We start from the raw sequence: 16,830 nt of genomic DNA on the forward strand, positions 1-16,830 counted from the left end.
ATATATTCAAACTAAAGTGATAATTTAAAATAAAGAAAGGGTTAAAAGAGAATTAAAAACATGTACTAATGAGACTCATATGTTATTTTATTTTTATCTTTTATAAAATAAAGGCAAAATTAATATTATTATTATTTTTTTATTAAACCTTGTAACCTCTTCATTCCATTTCTTCCAATTACCGGAAGGAAAATAAAATCTACTCATCATGATATTTTTCTTCCATTTTCTTTCTTACCGAGCACAATATGTCATTTCCCTTCATTACTATTTTTATTTTATTTTATTATTATTATTAATTTTTTTTTATGCCTTCAACCAAACTTGTAAGTGATACACATGTACAAAATACAATTTTTATAAATTCAAATTATGAAAATAATTTAAGGTTGGACAAATTTAAAAGGATCACCGTAAGTAAGAGTGTGAACCTATTATTATCGAACTCTTTATCGCTGGATCACTGGATGCTTTTTGTAACCTAGCACTCCTCTCGATTACAATAGTCATTAAAAATGTTAATTTTAATCAATTTTGAAAAAAAAATTCTCAACAACTAATGGGCCACATAATTTTTAAGCCCAGCTCGACGAAACTCAAAAGAATTATCATCAGCCGAACACCAAATTAACTCTATCCATCCTCAGTCAAATATACACCTAGGATAAAAATTATCCATGATTCTAATCAAGTCAATTACGTTATCAAAGGAACCTCACAAGAAAGAATCTATATGAAACAAGTATCATGTATAGAAGAAAAGCTTTATATGAAAGAATTTTATACGAAAAAATAATCTTATATAGAAGAAACCCTGAAAAAATAGTAATATCTTTTTGAAAAATGTTTTACGCCAAAACAAATGAGGAAATGCTATTTTTTTACAAGATTAAAATAAAATTTTAATTACATAACTAATGGTGTAAGTTAACATTATGCAAGAACTATATGTATAGTTTTCATTATGCAAGAACTATATGTATAGTTTTTTATTTTTCCTGATTCCTCCGTCAGATAACCTTTCTTCAACTTTTAAACAACATGTATTTTTTTGTATTTCTTCTAAATCTCAAACTTCATACCTAACACAAACTCTCTATTTCCAAAAAATCAGAAGAAATAATACATATTCTAATAATAAAAAAGATAACAAAAAAATGAGCTAGTCACAAAACACAAATCAAAAGGAGCTCTCAAAAATCTCATTCGTTCTTTAGGAAATCGCTAAATCAAGCTTTCTTGTGAAGCGGCCGATCATGCACCACCACTGAAGTAATTAATCTCTCTAATTTTTTCTCAAAAACTTCCCCACATATCAATCCGACTATAAGGTGACCTAATGTTATGAAATTTGAACAGACTGACATGTCTTAAATTACTTGATTGAAGCTTAATTGAAGTCTTAAGTAAAGTCTTGTTTTTATTATTACTTTTTTTTTTTTTTTTTTTTCAAGCTTGCACCAGTCTTGATTAATGCTCCGTTTGGTAGGAAAGAAAAAAATTAGAATGGGAAAGAAAAAAATTAGAATGGCAAAGAAAAAAATTGGGATGGAAGGGAGATAAAGAAGGGGGGATGGATGAGATATTCCTTGAAAAGAGATTGAGGCTTTCCTTCTTTTTATTCGGTTAGATAAAAGAGAATGGAATAAGCTCACAATTTATTATCTTCTTTATGAGACGAAAAAAGGTAAGGTTTTAAATTATTATGTTCAATAATATTAATGTAATTTAAAACTTGTGTATTGCGATTTCCTCACCCCCTCTGCATTTTCCAACTGTTTCTAATATTTCTACTTCTTTTCCTCGAGTGTAAGAATTATGCAGAGAGGGCAATTTTGTGTTTATATTTTTCCTATACTGCAGTGTTGTTCAAAATTTATTTATAAAAATATTGGCAAGAGTCACTGCTTATGATAGGGTACTTACGGATCTAACATGGAGGGTTTTAGAAAATAAAGGAGTCATAAAGGGATACATTGACACGTATTTGACTTTGTGTTCTTTTGTAGGCCCCAGAGAAGCATGACCATAAACTGATTCGATAGAGAAAAAAAGTCTGAGGATAGGGATTAAATAATATATACTGTGACAGTTTACCATTTTTATAAGGTTGAGTTGAATTTTAGTGAAATAGTCTCATATTAGAACTATTTTCTTGAAATTCAAATTTAAAGAAAGAATATGAGGATTAAAAATTCAATTCAATATTATTGACGATAGTGTTATATTCAATTTATAGAATAATACCTAACTAAAATAAGTAACTAAATATACGATAATCAGGAAACTAATTACCTACCAATTAGCCCTAAATCAAGAAGTAAATAATTCAATCCTGAGTTGTACAATCTGTATAATCCCGAATTACACGTGGTCAAATCTCAACACTCCCCCTCAAGTTGGCATAGATGTCACACATGCCCAACTTGTCTAAAATTTTTGAAAACACTTGATTTGATACTGCTTTGGTGAAAATGTCGGCTAGTTGATTTTCAGTTCGAATTTTAGGCAACTCCACAATTTTTCCATCCAACTTTTCCTTAATGAAGAATCTGTCTATTTCGACATATTTCGTACGATCATGTTGAACTGGATTATGGGCAATATCACATGCTGCTTTATTATCACAATATAGTCGAATCGGTTGCCTAGGTAAATAACACAAATCCCGCAAGAGAAGTCTTAACCACAAAGTTTCACAAAGTCCAAGTGCTATACCTCTGAATTCAGCTTCTGCACTCGAGCGAGCAACAACATTTTGTTTCTTGCTTCTCCATGTAACAAGATTACCTCCTATAAAAGTGAACTAACCAGAAGTAGATCACCTATCATCTATAGCTTCAGCCCAGTCAGCATCAGTATATGCATCTATGTTTTGATAACCAGCATTTTTAGTAAACAAAATTCCTTTTCAAGGAGCAGATTTCAGATACCTCAAAATGGGCATAACTGCATTCATATGTTGCTCTCCAGGATAATGCATAAACTGGCTAACAATGCTCAATACATAAGCTAGATCCGGTCTCGTATGTGCTAAGTACATCAATCTCCCTACAAGTCTTTGGTATCTTCATTTATTAGCAGATACTTGGTTGGACTCAACACATAACTTCAGTCTTTCTTCCACTTGTGTCTCAGCTGGTTGACATGCTATCATGCCAGTCTCTTGTAAAAGATCTAAGGCATATTTTCTTTGAGATAGAAAAATTCCTTTATTAGATCGAGATACTTCGATCCCAAGAAAATATCTCAAAGGACCTAGATCTTTCATTTCGAATTCTCTGGACAAGTACTTCTTGAGAGCCTTCATTTCTTCATGATCATTTCCTGTAACCATCATGTCATCTACATATACAATGAGTGCAGTGATCTTACCCTGTTGTTTCTTCAGGAATAATGTGTGATCTGAATTACTCTAACGGTAGCCAAATGTTATCATCGACTTTGTGAATCTTCCAAACTATGCTCTCGGAGATTGTTTCAATCTATATAATGATTTTTTTAACCTGCAGACCTTCCTAGTATACTTTTCGGGTATCATGCATCCTGGTGGGAGATCCATGTAGACTTCTTCAGATAATTCACCATGCAGAAAGACATTCTTCACATCGAATTGTTGCAATGGCCAATCCAAGTTCGCAGCTAAAGACAACAAGACCCGAACTGTGTTGATTTTGGCTACTGGTGCGAACAACTCTATATAATCAATTCCATAGGTTTGGGTGTAACCTTTTGCCACTAATCTTGCTTTAAAGCGTTCAACTGTGCCATCGACTTTATACTTTACAGTGTAAATCCATCGACATCCTACTGGTTTCTTTCCTGGTGGAAGATCAATGAGTTCCTAAGTTTTATTTTTCTGTAAGGATTTCATCTCCGCGTTCATAGTTGCTTTCCACCTAGGGTCAGCTAAGGCTTCCTGCACACTGTTAGGAATAGATACAGTAGATAATTGATTTACAAATGACAAATTTGATTCTGACAAACGATGGTTTGACACATAATGACTCATAGGATACTTAACTTTACTAGAAAGTTCGGGTTCATATGTAGGTTTAGGAATACCTCTAGTGTGACGCTGTGGTAATTGTTTTCTGAGTGGCTCAGGCACTAATTCAAGAACATCCTCAGCAGGTGATTGGTTTGATATATCAGTTGTGAGGGACTCAAACTCGGACGACGGTGAGGTTGGCGCCATACTTTCCATTTCGGGGCGTTCATCACCACTTTGATCCAAACGTATACCACTTGAATCCAATTTGCCCGATTCCTGATTGGCTGGTCCGACTTGTGAGTCATCACCACGAGAATTGCCGTCAAAAATGTGATAATCATAATCTAGAGTCTGAATTTCTTTCTGGTACTCCCCCTGAAGTTCAGACGCAGAGGAAAAATACATCGAGTCTTCATGGAAGACAACATCCATGGTGATAAACATTCGTCGAGTTGGAGGGTGATAACAGCGATATCCCTTTTGATGAGTAGCATATCCAAGAAAAACACATCGCAATGTGCGAGGAGTTAGCTTGTTGCGTTGATGCTTATGGAGGTGAACAAACGCTACACAACCAAAGACATAAGGAGGTAGATTTGGGACGGTTGGGGCAACAACTGCGTCAATGAGAGCCTGCAATGGTGTCGGGAAGGCAATAGAGCTGGAAGGTACTCGATTGATGAGATATGCTGCAGAGGTAAGTGCTTCTCCCCAATACGATAATGGCATATGCGCTTCTATCAATGAAGCATGAACAACCTCCAACAAGTGTCGATTTTTTCGCTCTGCAACCCCGTTCTGCTGGGGTGTATTGGAACAAGTAGTTTGATGAATAGTTCCACGTGCTTCCAAATACTGTTGAAGGGTAAAACTCTGATATTCTCCACCATTGTCACTACGGAGAACCTGAATATGTGCATTGTATTGAGTTTCAACCATTTTATGAAACTTCTAAAACAATAAGTTCACTTCATCTTTGGACTTCATCAAGCACAACCAGGTCATCTTGGTACAGTCATCAATAAAAGTAACAAACCAACGAGATCCACCTAAAGTAGTGACTTTGGACGGACCCTAAACATCAAAATGTATAAGCATAAAAGAAAGTGGACTTTTATGCAAACATAATGGATACGAAACACGGTGGCTCTTTGCTAGTTCACAAACATCACAGCGGAAACTAGAAACATCACATTTTGCAAACAAACTAGGAAATAATTTTTTCAGATAACCAAAGGAAGCATGCCCCAGACGTCAATGCCACAGCAAGATTTCAGATTTGTTTCTCTCCCCCTTAGAACCATCCACTGTCAATGCTCGCTGCGGCGGATGGCAGAGATCGACTTTAGCGGCAGCAGTGGCGGCTAGATGATCCGATCGGCGATGAGAGTAGCGAAGGAGACTGATTCGGTGACAGCGACGGCGATTGATTCGGCAGCGGTTTGGTTGAGTTTTGGCAACGTCGTCGTTGTTTGAAGTCACCGGCAAGCAGCGGTTCTTGGAAGATCCAGATCCGGCGATGGTAGATCGCCGGCGGCCGTAAGCAGCAATTCGGCTGCGACGTGTGAGGGGTCTGTCGTATTTGTATGGGTATGGGTATGGGTATGTGTATGTGTATGGGTATGTGCAAGGATATGTGTATTTGTATGGCTCAATGAATTTAAAATAAATTCAAAGAGATTCAAAGGTCTGTTCAGGTACGATTCAAGATGGCTCTGATACCATCTTGAAATTCAAATTTAAAGAAAGAATATGAGGATTAAAAACTCAATTAAATATTATTGACGATGGTGTTACATTCAATTTATAGAATAATACCTAGCTAAAATAGGTTACTAAATATACGATAATCAGGAAACTAATTACCTACCAATTAGCCCTAAATCAAGAAGTAAATAATTCAATTTTGAGTTATACAATCTGTATAACCCCGAATTACACGTTGTCAAATCTCAACATATTTCACCTCTTTATAAAGTATGGTCTGTATTGAAAATGCAAGATTAGGTTCTCTTACTAAATATATTCGTAGTATTTGCATGTTAGAATGTCCCTGTGCCCCCTACGTTTGTGGTTACGTGTGTTTTTATTTTTTATTTTTTTATTTTTATATTTATTCCCTGATATTGCTTTAAATATAAGAACGGCTGTTGGTTGGTCGGTGCGGTGGGAAAATATCATAGTGCCATGGACGAGAACTTGGCCTTGATTTGAGGAACCCCACAGTGGGTACTTATTTGATCTAGAAATTCAAGAGAGTGTGCCATGAATTAGTATTCCCATGTAAGAATTTAGGTTTGTGTGTGTGTGTGTGTGTGTGTGTGTGTGTGTGTGAGAGAGAGAGAGAGAGAGAGAGAAAGAGAGAGAGATGGAGAGGGAGAGAGAGAGTCACCATGTTACCATCTGTCCTACTCGTGAGATAACTTTATGGTTATTAGTTAAGCATGGTGAGAATTCCATGGTGAGAATTCCCATGTTACCATCTGTCCTACTCGTGAGATAACTTTATGGTTATTAGTTGAGCATGGTGAGAATTCCCGTCTTAAAGCTGCACTGATGGTGTTGCATCTTGTAAGTAGAACTCGGAAAATAACTCTATGCCTTGATTCTTAATTTGGTGTTATAACATTGAGTAATAGTATAACCCTAAATTTGAAATGAAAAAATAAAGCTATGTGCAGTATTTTATTTGTTTCTCTTATTGCATTATTATAGGTAAATGAAATCTAAAACAATATATATATATATTTTTTTCTCTGAATATTTAAATTTTTATGCAAGTAAAAAGTAGAATGCATTTGCTGCCATGGAATCTGCCATGGCCTTTTTTAATCACACTGCTGTATTCCCCCTGGGTCTGCTTGTTTATTGCATTTCCAAGAAATAATTGGTCAACCTATTCTTTGGTTTGAAACTTGAATGCGACTTTCTAACAGCTGAGTATTGAAGGGCTGATTCTGCTTTTACAGGTTTTCATTATGTATTTCGATGTTTATAGAGCTATAAGAATTGCATTAACGGTGTTTGCCTTCCCATTTGATCAGCAGCCATGGCTAAGCCTACACTGGTTGCCACTGCACCTCCATGGCCCTCGATCCGAAATTGATTCTAGCCTTCTTAAATCTTGAAGATCGAAGATTTGAAGAAATGTCATTACAACCAGTTCAACGTCAAGTTGCCCTTGAATCGAAGAACTCATGGAGAGTGAGCCAGGGAAAGATTCTTGATCGTACAACAATCGACCACAGTGAATTGTACATATATTCTGAACATTAAAAAAATTGATGGTTCCTAGATTTTCGGACACAGAAATTGTGTGCCCACTGAGTTGTAAAAGTTAACATATTTTTTCTCAAGTCCAATTTGAACTCTTTTCACTGTGGGGGTGCTCGGCTGATTATTTGTTTTATTCACTTTTCAAATGTTAAACTAGTGGGTGTTGTAATTCTTGGCTACATTCCTTCAATTTTGAAGCCTATCAGCCTCCAAATGGGAAAGGAATGAAAATTTGGAGATTTAAATAGGCTGATGCTGTTTGAGAGTATCTAATACGTCCCTAGATGTTAAATTTAATTTCTTTAATTTCCCACTCTAAAAGCGTTGATTTTGAGAAAATTTAGTTTAAAATTTAAATTTAAAACTCGCTTGGTTTGTAATTCTGAAAAAAGTTAGTATGGATTATCTAAAAAAGCGTCTTTCTAGACAATAAATTAATGTTTGAATACTATACACAGCTTAGGATATTGTGTCACAAGGTTTTTTTTTTTTCAACTAATGCAGTATAATATACTACTATTATATATTACTTCCGCTACAATCAATTTTCCTTCTATTCTTTTTATTTTGTTTCGCTATTTTATATATTTATTTTATTCTTTCATCCGACAATTTTTACATTCTATCTTCAATTTTTTTTTTTTTTTTTTTAAATCCAAATTTCAATACAGAATATGCAAGTTTAGCGTATAATATACTACTATTATATATTACTTCCGCTACAATCAATTTTCCTTCTATTCTTTTTATTTTGTTTCGCTATTTTATATATTTATTTTATTCTTTCATCCGACAATTTTTACATTCTATCTTCAAATTTTTTTTTTTTTTTTAATCCAAATTTCAATACAGAATATGCAAGTTTAGCTTTAAATAGACATTCCAGATAGAATTTTTGCTCGCACTCGCATCAATTTGAAAATTCATTGAGCGGATGTGTGGGCTTCCGCATTCTGGCTTTAAGTTGGAATGAGCTTCTTTTGAAATGTGGCCAAAATCTGATAAATCGTCTCATTGATGAATTCTCCAAACAAAGTTAGTGGAATCAAAACTAGAAAAGAAAAATATTGAATTTCAAATATTAATTAATTCTAATTTTTTTTTATTTTACTTTTAATTCTGTAGAACTTAATTAAGCACTATTGATTAATCCGAATCCAAATATTAATTTATATTAGGGAAATGTTTCAACTCAACCACCCAAAACTAACTGTTGCTACCAAATAAGGAGAATTTTTTTTATATTTTTTATTACATTTTTTTTTGGGGAAAATCAACAATTTATTTATTTATTTTTTGGATGGAAATCAACAATTTATTAGCAAAAAGAAAAATTATACGAAGACCGGCCAGCTCAACACCAAGACTGGGCCAGGCCCACAAGCCCAACGACAACAGCAAATAAATCTATTGAACCTATTCGGTGAGCTTGGTATATAGGTAATGAAGGTATCGCGGATGACACGCTAATCTGTTTTATCATTCAAGTGCATGCCAATTTATACCGATGGTTCTAGTCAATGGAAGTGAAGGCATCGCGACCGGATATAGCTCTCCCAAAATATAATCCAATTGCATCTTAAGTTCAAGACATTTTGGGCATTCTAAAACTGCGCCCTAGTGGCTCAACTTACCAAACCTTGGCACTCCATCATGGTACCTGCACCGCCCAACCACCAACAGAAACAACTCCCACCAGCCTATCATTACGTTCTCGGCCTCTCCCACCACAACTTGCGGTGGGGACATTGGCTTCACACATGGCGTTAGCATATTCCAATTTGGACCATTCGTCTGACACCACACACTTGACGCCAACCCGTTTGACTGGCAGCCATGACTACGCCTACTCAATTTGCCATTGCACCTCACACATATTGCCTACCCTACCCATTTGACGGGCAGCCATGGCTAAGCCTACAGGCTACACTTGTTGCCACTGCACCTCACATGTGTTGCCTACCCTACCTGTTTGACGGGCAGCCATGGCTAAGCCTACACTTGTTGCCACTGCACCTCCATGCGACCACGCTTCCACGATCAGCTTCGTGTTCCAGCCGCCTGCCATGGCGGATATAAACTCGGCCACACCAGACTCTTTCAAAAGCTCACACTGCATGATTTGAATAGAGAATTACATTTATACATGGTGAAATTTATGTTTGGTAATTGAGAGATGCGAAGTGAAGAAAACATGTAAGAATAGTGTCAGCATATATGTTGAAGGTCGAAGGTTGATGATGTACCTACAGACTTAACAGTGTCAATGTAAGCTCTTGAAGCTCTTTTGGGTGACTAGACCAGCTTCATGTTCTTCTTGTTTCATATATAACTTGATGGTGTTGGGGTTGAGAAAATTGGCAGTTTGAGTTAGCTGTTTGGTTGGATTTTATAAACCTTTTTGAGAGAACTACTAGTTTCTGTAAAACCATTGACAATTGACCAGATGCACTGTGATGGGTCCACAGTGCATCTAGTGGTCCCCACCACAGCCTGTGAGTGGTACCATCATATAAATATAAGGGAAAATTACATATAAATGGAGTCAAAGTTTCATATTTACTTAGAGACTGAGTCAAAGTTCCATATTTCTCTAAAATGGATTGCTGAGGTGGCACATGGTTTTTTACTGTTTAAAAAATTGTGGTGTCTAAAATGCCCTTCCCTAATAAAAAAATAGTACCTTCAGTTCAAAAAAGTAGTACCTTCAGTTCAAAAAAGTAGTACCTTCGGAGAAAAAGTAGTACCTTCGCGAGTGTTTAAAAAACATGGTACCTGGACGCCAAAAAGTAGTACCTCCAGTTCAAAAAAGTAGTACCTTCGAAGAAAAAGTAGTACCTTCGCGGAAGGGTATTTTAGGCATCACAATTTCTAAACAGTAAAAAATCATGTGCCACCTCAACAATCCATTTTAGAGAAATATAGAACTTTGACTCAGCCTCTAAGTAAATATGGAACTTTAACTCCATTTATATGTAATTTTCCCTAAATATAATACCTAAGAATTGACCAAGGTTATGACTTTAGATAGGATAGGTTAAAATAATAAATAAAATCAACCATAAGTAGTTGAGAAAAGGCTTTGTTGAGTAGAGAAGAACGGTTTCATTATATTCGGTAGTCTTATTTGCTTGTAGTTTGTCAATTTCAAAAACATAATTCCTGAGGCTTTATGAATTTTGTGATAACCTAAGCATAGACAGTTAGACATGTAAATTTTGTGATGCTCAAATCACCATCCGATCAGTTAAATAGTCAAACATTTTTGGTCAACTAAATTCCATAAATGCATGTCCCGTCATGGACATGTGTCAAAATCCTAAGAGTTCAAATCTTTAAAGAAAAAGTGGTTTTCAAATTTAAATTTGAATTTATTTCAATATAAAAAGAAACAAATTTTCCTTATTTATGGGAATCAGCACAATTATTGGGGAGTTTACAAACTAAACACCACACTCTTTGGCCTAAAATACAAGGCCACCCTACATATTTCAACAAAGAGGGAGACTAAGAAAATGCCAAAGTTTTGCCAAATCTCTCATCCGTCCAACACTTCAAAGTTTCTGAAGACGAATCTTAATACAACCAGTTGAAGATCAAGCCCTGTGAAGTCGTTGAATTGAACAACTCTTGGAGATTCAATCAGAGGAAGATTATTGATTGTACAAATAATGACCACAAAGAATTGTGCCTCTTTTATGAAAATTAATAAAATTGATTGTTTGTTTTCATTTTTATTCCAAGACTTTCGGATATGAGGTTAATAACGAATCAAATATATATTAAATCCTAAGATAATTCCTTGAATTATCGGATTGAATATTTCTTTTGTCTAATTCAGAACAGATCATGGCTGATCTGGTCTAAATTTGATCCATTAGTATTTTATTTATTTATTTTTTTTGATAAGCTAAATTTGATCCATTATTATATATATATCTACACACACATACATTGAATACGAGAGTAATAACAAAGTGGATATAAGTTTGATCCTAAATAATTTGTATGGTCAGATTAAATCATATGCGACTAGTTCATTTGGATGAGCCCGAATTTGGTCCACACACACACACACATACACACACACACACAAAAGGAAGGGAATTTGAATAAAATTTTGTACTAGGTGAGTTCACCAAATGTTCGTACAATAAGTCCAAATCACACAATCTTCATGCAGGTCTCGCTTCCCAACTGGAAATTACTTAACTCTAATGTTGAACAGACCTGTGTTTTCAAATGTTTTTGCGAGAGAGAGCACCCAATCAAACTGACTAGAAGAAATATCAGTGTTGATTGTCATTGTCGACACTGTGAAGTCCTTTTCAAATTTACATGCAAGCAACTGCCTATGCCACTGCCCCAACCATAGTGAGTGTTAATTGCTCAGATTTGATGAAAACTGCAACTCTTTGTGTTAATTTAATGATCTGTGAACATCTCTTATTCGGTTATGGTCATCATATTCATCACGATGTATTGAATTCGTTCATGGTCATCATATTTATCCATAATGCGCGTGTTAAAATTTTCTCTCTCTTTGATTTCATCATCTGCAAACATCTTACCGTAGCCAGTCACAAGGTGCTTTTATTCACGATAATGTAATTGTTGTCCAAGAAATATTTCATTAAATTAAATATTGATGCTTATAATGTGTTTCGTTCACTAGTGAGTTAAGATTGTTATGTTAAATGTATGAAAACGCACTGAAATCAACTTGACTAATATATGCCCCGTCCAAACCGGTTGTGGGACCATGCCAGGGCTTGTGGTTTGACGGATCGTGATTTTCTTCTGGTCAGTGGTTTATATTTTCATTTTTCTCTTTTGCTTAAATTCACCCTTTCCCCAATGCATGTGCAGGGAGGGTAGCCGCAAAGGATGGAATGGCCACCAGACTTGGGGTGGTGGGGCTTCTGCCATCTACCGAACACTTAGGAGGGGGACGCCGAAAAAATAAAACCAGATGCTGGAGCTAGGATTGTTTCTTATAGACAGGGAATTAAGAAAAACCAGATATTAAATATGGACATGTTGCTTATTGTTACAGGGCTAAATCACACCACAAATTTTTGCCTCTGTAATGGCACTTGGGGCCACCAAATCTCAGCCAACACACAACATAATACACACAATACTGAAATGTAAAGAAGGCACACGCAGTTTACAGGGACAAGCCCCAACCTTTGCTTATATTAAACATACTACAAAGGAACATGAGTTCGTACAAAGAATCAAGGCTCACACCCTCCAATCTGTTCCCTCTACAAAGCCCACCTTAGCATTATATAGGCCACTCTCAAAACCGCCGATAACTGCCCACTAAAATGATGGATGACACCCCCATCCACCTAGGGTTGTGCTGGCACCCTCTAAGTATGCCAGTACTACAATGTAGTTGACAAGCCCAACTGCTAGACTGTTGTTAGCATGTTTTGGTCATGCCACATATCCCATAAGAAGTTGCACTCTGCATAGTGGAAGAAACCACCTCCAACCACTTGCGTGTTGTCATCTCAGATTTGTGCCACCTGCATGGGAAGTTAATCAATACACCCCCACCTCCCATAATGAGCGGGGAAGTCCTAGTAACTTTCCCCAACCAACTGAGCCCACTTAGCCATCTCTTGTAATCGCAAGCCATGACTTGTGTGGTCCATGCTTTAACAGCATCTGAGTCAACCTTGTGAACTTAGCCTTTGCCAAGTCCACTATTCTGTACCCACATGTCTCTGAGTGCACGGTGTGCCATGCCATGCACACCCTTGTGCATGCCCGAGTGCACGTCGGTGCGCACGTTGATGCCAAGCCATGCACGCCCGTGTGCACACCCATAAGCGCGTTGCCGTACGCCAGTGTGTACACTGGTGCCCATCCATGTGCGCCGTACTCAAACCCTCGTGTGCCCATGGCTACACGCACGCCGGGCTGAACGCCAGTGCGCGCGGGTGCACACTTGTTTACCCATCATTAGTTTAAATGTTCCCCTCTTGTGTAACCATCTTGGAATGGTGCAACACGTGCCCATGCACGTTGGTTAAGCCCTCTAAGCAAGCCATGCCATAGCCCAACTGATGTGCTCAACAGACCCCCTTAGTATAGTCTTAAGGAAAATCAGTACTCTGACAGGAGTAAACATCACCTATACTTGAGGAGTCATAAAGGCCTTTCAGGCCCTTCCCGACATCCAAATCGAGTGCCGTCTGTGCCAACCAACTTCTATGGATTCAAGGTACCTCCTATAAAGATCCCGGGACAAAACTCCAAAGTTCACCTTTTCGCCATATATACGAAAATGCCACTGGGCACCCCCAGTACACGCCGAGCATCCTTCTAAGCATCTTTGTGTGCACGCTGAGCATCCTATGCACGCTGACAACCCACTGAGCATCCTCATGGCTGTCTAACCAAAGCCAAAGTATTCCCAAGGCATGGCATGGCTTTGAAATGCCCATGTCTTCCCTTGGACAACCGTCAAGGGGCTAACAAACCACCCTCACCAGAAGAAGTCGACGCCCTCGTTGACTTGTCCAAGTACTCCCTTACTTGTTTATCAAACTGCCACAATGTCACATCCCTTTCCCAACTCGCCTCTGCTTCACTGCATCATTTCCACAGCACCAAGTAATCAGTTCTGCGATTTTTCCTACTCTGACCTTGGGTCCGGTGAGACAAAATCTTCTCCACCTCCTTGTTAAACTGCAACCGAATAACAGGTGGGGCTCTCTTAGCCTGCTGTCTTGATGCATCTGCAGTGTCCTCATGAAAAGGCTTGAGGAAACTCACATGAAAAGTAAGATGGACCTTCAGTTTCTCAGGTAACTATAATCTGTAAGCAACATTTCCCACTTTCTTCACAACTTCAAAGGGACCATCATACTTCTGAACCAGCCGTCTGTGAACAGTCTTATTGCTTATCTTCTTCCAAATCTGTGGAGTCAATTTCAACAGAACCTTGTCTTCCACTTGGAACTCTAATGGCCTTCTCCCTTTATCTGCATACTTTTTCATCCTTCTCGTAGCCTTGGCAAGGCTGTCCTGTGCCACCTCCACCATCTTGCATGGAACGGGCATATCGGTATGCTGCAGGGCATCTTCCACCAGTCCTCTGCACTGCCACCTCCTGTGGTGTGCGAGGTTGTTGCCCTGTTGCTGAAGACCTGTGCAAATTATAAGAAAATTGTGCAGTGTCTAGCAACTCCAGCCAATTTATCTGACTTGCAGTGATATAGTGCCTCAGATATTCTTCCAATAAATGGTTCATCCTTTCAGTCTATCTGTCAGTCTGAGGATGGTTTGCTGTGGAGAACTTCAGTTCAGAACCCATCAAGCCAAATAATACTATCCAGAACCTTCTCGTAAATCTGGTGTCACGATCACTAACAATATCCTCGGGCAAGCCAAAATATTTCACCACAAACTTATGAAATAAACCAGTAGCAACTTCCGCTGGGCATGCATGTGGTGTAGCAATAAAAATTACATACTTAGAGAATCTATTTACTACAACAAAAATAGATCTCATACCTTCCACCTTAGGAAAACCAGAAATGAAGTCCATTGAAACTGACTGCCATGGACGCTCTGGTATAGGCAAGGGTTGCAATAGCCCTACCTCCTTCTTCCTCTTATGCTTATCTTTCTGACAGACCAAGCAAGTCTTGACATATAACTCTATGTCATCCTCCATCTTGGGCCAGTAATATGATCTGGATATCAACGCCAGCATTCTATCCACCCCTGGATGTCCAGCCCACTGAGGATCATGCATCTCCCGTATTAATTCCCGTCTTAGCCCTCCAACAGGAATATATAATCTATCTCCTTTGGTGTAGAGTAGATTATCTTCAATCCAATACTTTCTGACTTCACCATCAGCAACCTGTTACTTAAGTTTCTGATAGGCATTGTCGGACTGGGATTGTTCTTTAATTCTGTCAAGGAAATCAGTATACACTGTTGTAAGTGACGCCACATACTCCTGCACTTCTTTCCTACTCAAAGCATCAGCAACCTGATTTTGCTTTCCAGGCCTGTGAATTCACATAAAGTTAAACTCCCCCAGAAACTCTTGCCAACGAGCTTGCTTTGGAGTAAGCTTCTTTTGTGTTTTGAAGTAGGTATTGGCCACATTATCAGTCACCACTGTAAACTTTGTACCCAACAGATTGTGCTTCCATGCGTCAAGATAGTGTATTACTGCAGTCATTTCCTTCTCGTGAGTTGTATACCTCTATTCAGCATCCTTAAGCTTCCTGCTTTCAAAGGCACATGGGTGTCCTTCTTGGACTAGGACCCCACCAATTGCTCTGTCAGAGGCATCAGTATGCACTTCAAATGGCAAACCAAAGTCAGGCAGTCTCAAGACCGGTTCTATAGACACTGCCTGCTTAAACATCCTAAAAGCTTTCTGGCACTCCTCAGACCAAACCCACTGTTTGTCCTTCTTCAGCAAGTCCGTTAAAGGACGGACCTTCTTGGAATACCCCTTTATAAACTTTCTGTAGTAGTTTGCCAATCCTAGGAAGGATCTCAACTCTGTAACTTTAGTTGGTACAGACCAATCAAGAATGGCTTTCACCTTTCTCTCAGAGCAGGTCAGCCGAATGGAAAAAGGAGAGAGAAAAAGGTGATATGGTTGAGGGTCCCATTAAAAATGATTAATGAGTTTTATTTAGATTTGTTACCATATATATATATATATATATATATATATATATATATATATATTGGTCTGATGAAGAAAAGAAGCTTAATGGGTGGCTGAAATTGAAAAGAAAAGAAGAAAAGAAAAGTTGGTGTGAAGTAGGGCGGGACCCACTAGGATTTGTTTGGGATTTGTTTTCACTTGGCTTTACTTTCCTTCACGTGGGCTGAACTAGTGTCTTTGTTAAGTTATGTCAGATTGAGATTTGAATTTAAAGAAAAGCAAAGATTTGGAGTAAGTTTTTGGTTTTGTGCTTTTTGCTTGTGGGTTTTTGGCTGATTTTGTCTGAGGTCAATGGGTTGCCTTGTCTATATATTAAGGGTCAGTTTGGTGCAATGGAAAAGGGTGGAAAGGGAAAGGAAGGTGATGGAAGGGGATTAAAAATTTGTGTTTGGTAAAAATTGTTGGAAGGAAAGGGAAGGGTTTGGAAGGTTATGTCAAAGCTTCAACAGTGTTTTTCTTATCCTCCCAAAAATTGGAGGAAATGGAAGGAAAGTGAAGGTAATGGCTGATGGAGGAGCTGTGATACCAATTTTATCCTCAAGATTACACAAGTTTGTAAAACAATATATATACAAGTTAGCAGTTACAGAGATAGTGAGAGACGGCGGGCCGGTGATTGAAGCTTGCGAACTGTGAACCCAAACTGGAACCGCGACGATGGAAACTGAAAGATATGGGTTTTGATTTTTTGAACAATCTGAAATTTTCTGAACAGCGGCAATGGAACCCGAACTGGGTTTTGAACTTTTGATTCTTGTAGACAGATATGGGTTTTGAACTTCTGATTCTTGTAGTGCAGAGAAAGAGAGAAAGGGCAGGTTCAGAGTTAAGAACGAGAAAAGAG

Source organism: Cornus florida, unplaced genomic scaffold, assembly GCF_030987335.1.
Source record: "Cornus florida cultivar Cherokee Brave unplaced genomic scaffold, ASM3098733v1 CherokeeBrave_3.0.0_Hap2_Chr01, whole genome shotgun sequence".
Lineage (NCBI taxonomy): Eukaryota > Viridiplantae > Streptophyta > Magnoliopsida > Cornales > Cornaceae > Cornus > Cornus florida.